The sequence below is a fragment of the Morone saxatilis genome, unplaced genomic scaffold (assembly GCF_004916995.1).
Source record: "Morone saxatilis isolate NCDOM2014 unplaced genomic scaffold, NCSU_SB_2.0 Contig2, whole genome shotgun sequence".
Taxonomy (NCBI): Eukaryota; Metazoa; Chordata; class Actinopteri; family Moronidae; genus Morone; species Morone saxatilis.
In genome coordinates, this window is record NW_023339762.1 from 17,302,341 (window position 1) to 17,307,696 (window position 5,356).

Sequence of the window (5,356 nt, forward strand, 5' to 3'; positions counted from 1 at the left end):
AATGTATCAGTAATACTGAAACCTTCAGTACAAGTCAAATATATGACAGAATTGGGATTTTCCAACGATCTTGGTTCTTTCCTTAATTCTGGCTCGTGGAGATTCTTTACATTAGATATAGATTTCCTGACACAATGTCACAACAGAGTTTTGGTTTCACAAATAAGTTTTTTTTTTTTTCATTGCCAAACAAACAAGTGATAAACTTGACCAATGTGGTTTGTTTTATCTACAGCTAGGCAAGCAGATAATCTTTTTAAACTTGTTTATAGTATTTGACAGTTCTAATAATGCAACTACGTGTGAACTTGGTGTTGGTTTAGAGGAGATATATCTGAGGTGAACTAATCTTTAATCATCTGTTGAGGCTGCTTTGAATTGAGTTCTGTTCTTTGACAGTGTGCATATGTGAATGTGTTCATCAGTGTCACGTAAGTGTAACATAAATGTCCCGTCTCCTCCGAATTGCTGCCGTCGCTTTGCGGCTCATTTTAATAAAAGTGCAGAGAAACTGAAAATCAGGAAGAATCAAGACAATTTCACACATACGCATGCGCACATCTTTTCCTCTCTTTATACGGACGAGCTGTCACAGCAGGACAGTTGAAGTCTAGAGGCATAATAGTCTGTGTCATGACATTTCTCTCACACAGATACGAAATGACAAGCTGAGAGGGCTTTCAGACTGCAGGTGTGCCGTGCTCCCAACTTAGTGTCCACATTCATCAAAAGTTAGTCGAAAGCCAAAGCATCTTGGTGACAAAACTTCATTCTCCCAATTTGAATGATCACTAATCTAATCCTGCGGTTGATCATATCACAACATACTTCACTGTAGCCTAAATAACGCAATTTCAATCTCCAGAGCTAAGTGGGAAATTTTCAGCTGGCACAACTACACACATGGACATGTCAGAAGATGGTCACATTGAAAAAGAAGAACAATGTCTGTACTGTAGCAGAGTTGTACATGTTTGTGCGTGACACGCTGACTTCTCTTCAGTGTTAGAAAGAGAGAGAGCATCTGTTTACATCCTCAATCATGTGCTCTTTGTGTGTGTAAGTGTGTACATGTGTGTAAGAAACAGACACTATTAGAAACGCAAAGGGGGGAAACTGAGCCTGGAAGCACAACACGAGGTTATGAGGCCACCTCAATAAATATGTACAAACACATGGTTGATGCTTGTTTACTAAATGTAAACAGGAAGGCTACGGCATAATTGTGGAAATAATCACGGGTCATTAGGGAACATTACCACTGTTTGTTCCATTTGTTGGATCTGTATTGAAAACTGACCTTGTTAAGTGGCCAAATGTCACACTTTAAACAAAGCTGTATGTTTAGCTCCATTCATTTATAGCACTGAGCTAACATGCTTAAAGCTATCACCGACACTTCTTACTCCCTGCCTAATGTGAAGGCAGTGGAAGGAACTTATTTGTTAAACTAACGTTAGCAAAGATCTACTCTAAAGTTTATAAATCAGTAGATCGAGACATTTCCTTCTGTCATTTTGTATATTTGCATGGATGGAACTTTAATACATGTTTAATAACAACAAGGACTGATGCCATAACTTATTAAGAACAACCCTTAAGAAACTGGAGTCTGTATTGTCTAACGGGTCGTTTTTTTGTACACGAAAACAGACCGAGCACCATATAATTATACTAAGGGAAGCCTTTTCCAAGGACAGTGAGTGAAGCTCAGAGCCATTTGTAAGGTCTGCTCCTGTTCACCACATCATTAATCCCACAGCTCAAACTGTGCGTATTACATGTATTAGACAAAACATTTTATAGTCTGTCTGTTGTTATGAGGTTGACTCGCTGTAATGTTGTAATTTCATAAACAATATATAATTCATTAAGGACATGTTGGTGTATCAACATTTTTTCTTCCGAAGTTAACTGTAGTTACAGCTTCACATGAGCGCACACGTTTCTTAATTCATTTACACAAAGAGATTTTATATTACAAAACACTAAAAAATAAACTTTGTACATACAGTACAAAGCAGCCAACTGTATAACAGCGTCTCCATCACATACTCTTTTAAAAGACCTTGATATGATGCACCTGGTCCACTTTGATATAAACCAGCCCAGCACTTCTAAAAGTTGCTTACCAAACAATTGTAACACATAAATCAATGTGCAGAGAATATGTCACCATAGGAACGGCCACATTAGCTTGACAGAAAGTCAATATGACATGTCTAACAGAACGGGTCCGTGACTTACTGCTACCTTCTGTTGAATACACATGCTATCTCTATATGTAAAAGTAACTAAGCATTACAATCGCTTCTGACCAGAGCTGCCGCCATCCTCCATGACGAGGTGTGAGACTGGTCAAGTGACAGGGGGGCCAGTCTGCCTCCTCCTCCCTTAAGACTGACCATGGAGACACCGGGAGGCTTGGTGACAGGCCTGGACCTTTCACAATCAATAAAACATGCTCAATTCCCAGTGTAATTACTGGATCCTGCACATCCTCCTTGCTCTCTACTTGTAAGTCTCTGTTCACTCCACATAAGCTGAGGTATTACTCCCTTAACTGTTGTCCTATATAAAAGGTAACATACAATTACATAGTAGATTTATGATGCAGGCTTTACCTAATGAACAAAAAAAAGAGGCCAGTGTTTTCCTGCACATTGGTAATATAATAAAACTGCATCAACTGAACCTACTATGATCTGTTACGGTCTACATCTCAAATGTCTAAATGAAATATGACACACTAAAGTTTTGTTTGAAAATTCATGCTGTCTGATTTGTGTTAAAGAAGCACCCAGTGTGTATAAAAAGCATGTCTCCACTTCTTTGAAGGTGGTGGACAGCAGCCAAAGTCTTGAGCATAGCCGTGACAGTTGCGCTTCCTGTGCAAGGCAGCATTAGCCTCAGTATCCTACCACAGGCCGTGGGCAGACAAGACTCAACTTCCTGCCCCTCCACTTCCTGTTATTCAGGACCCTTCTACATGCCCTCTGCGGGGGAGTCACAGGGAGCCGTGGAGAGATGGAGAGGAGGAAGAAAGGGAGGGACCACCTTGGGGACACCCTTCCCCTCTGATCCTTCCCCTTATTACAATCCCCGACTGTGAGTCCGAGACTAAACAACAACAGAGGCTCATCTCTTGTGGCTTCACTCTGTGTGCTTATTATGTTTACTGGAAGGATCATTACACAGGCTGGACGACGTGCACACGCGGCTCTCAGCCACTCGCTTTACAATTAGTAGGCAGAGACCTTTCCTTGTTATTCAAACACTCCACCAGTTACATAAGAATGAATCACGGCTCTCACAACACAAGTTAATATACGTTGAAACAACACCATTATGACAGACCTACATCCCTGATAGGATGCAACAGCCACATGTGGTCTGATATACGGGGATTCTGTGAAATTATCCGTGACGACGCTCTAAAGTGTATCGAACTCAAAGTGTCAACATAGTGGCTCGGATGTGATTAGCTCCTGGCGGACTGAAGACGCAAAGCGAAGCAGCCTAAATCCACAGTTTTACCGATTTGTTTCAAAAGAGCCTTGACACGAGCGCGGCAGGAAATGAACATCCACCTCTTTGTTCTTGCTTTCATCAGGAGGTGCTGTACCTGTAAATGGGGCTGTTGGCCTGAGGGGAGTGGAGGCAAGCCAGCCCTCTCACGCTCTCTCCCTCTTCCCTTTTGTGAGAGTGCGCTTATCTCCCTCTCCAGCAGCGAAAGGCAGGATTGTGGCCCCAGCAGCATCACTAGTGTTAATGTCTCCTGATGCTAATCTGACACACGGCTGATCCCTCAACAACCACTTTCTCCATCCCCTCTTTTCAAGCCTCCCCCTTCTTTTCTGTCTCTCTTTTCTTGCTTTGCGTTTTTCTCATGCTTTCTTTCCTTTCTTTTTTTCTTTCTCCCTTTCTTTGATCTCATGTTATACATTCCCTCACCTCGGTTTCCAAGGCAACTGATGAGATATAATTAATAAGAGCGATCGCAAGGGCACGCGAACAAAAAAGTGAGAAAGGAGGCTCTGAGAAATGTAGCAAGAGGTGGGGCAGTCTGCAAAACGTGGACTTTCTGCAGCACTTCCCCTTCCTCTGTAAAGCATTGCTTGGGGTGACATTTCTCATAGCAGAGAATGATTTAAATACCATTTAAGGGAGAGGGTAAAATGATTACAATATGAATACCTTGAAGGTGTTGAAATGAAATGAAATACATATACGTACAAAAGAAAACCCTGCAGGGCAAAATTGTGAGATTTTAAAATTAAAACTGGTAGATGTTTCACAAATTGCTCACAGATTTAGGGCCATGTAAGGAGGTCACCAAGCATCTTTCTTGTCTTACTTCATTTCATTCCCTCATTAATATGTTTCCTCTACATATTAAATCAGTCTAAGCCTAACTCAATCAAGTAAGACACATAAATGCATTGTTCAAAAGGAGACAGTGACCTGCACAGTAGGGACAGTCACAAAGCCAGCAGTGAGAGGCTGCACTGAAATGGCAGCCAAGCAGACAGCGAGTGGTTAATCTGCCCTGATGACTGGTAGCTCAGTGCAACTCTCCAATGACCCAGCTGTAATCCCACATTGGATCAATGCAAGTTCAAACAATCCTCCATGCTGCTAGCACCTTGCTTGGGCTGGGGGATGGTGCTGTAAGACAGGGACCAGGAGACGGAAAGCTACTTATCACCTCCAAAATGACATCAAAAGGAAAGAAAACCCCACAGGACGAACCTGTTTTCACTGAGAAAATGTTTCAATGCAGGCCACGCTACACAGCCGACTGAATGGAAACCATGTCCCTCTTCTGATAAACACCCAAAATGTATCTAATCTGCAAAATATGAATGGATATAACTACCAATAACCAAAGGACATCATATGCTGACAGTATTACCAGACAGACATCCTCTATCTCACTCTCACAGTACTGTCAGGGGATGAGAGGACTATGCAAGGTGACTTTGACTAAGTGCCTTGGGGTTTCATGAGAAAACGCCATTGACATTACATTAATTTCATGTCTCTTTTTTAACTGACTTAGTGCCACAGAGCCCTGGATAGCAGGGAAAAAATGAAACAGACATTTGTGCATTAGCTTCAAGGCACAGGCAGCAGGGATCGAGAGGCCAGGAAGACAACGGTGACAAATAGCTGACATGATCAGCTAGCAACTTTTTCCCTACTTTAAGAGTCATTCAACAGAGAGACGGGACTTAACAGCTCGACGGAGAAGCAGAAATGTTAGTCAGAGAACTTTCCACTGCACTTTACGTGTGTTTGGGTTTGATAGCAGGTGTGTGTACGAAAAAAGAGACAGGAAGAAAACAAGAGAGAG

The 5,356-nt window shown here is 42.0% G+C and overlaps 1 protein-coding gene across 1 annotated transcript in view; it reads right to left on the reverse strand.

Moving 5' to 3' along the window:
* The window catches only part of mef2aa (myocyte enhancer factor 2aa), a gene marked incomplete in the record, with an annotated part of 53,353 nt that overhangs the window by 38,555 nt on the left and 9,442 nt on the right, over positions 1 to 5,356 (reverse strand).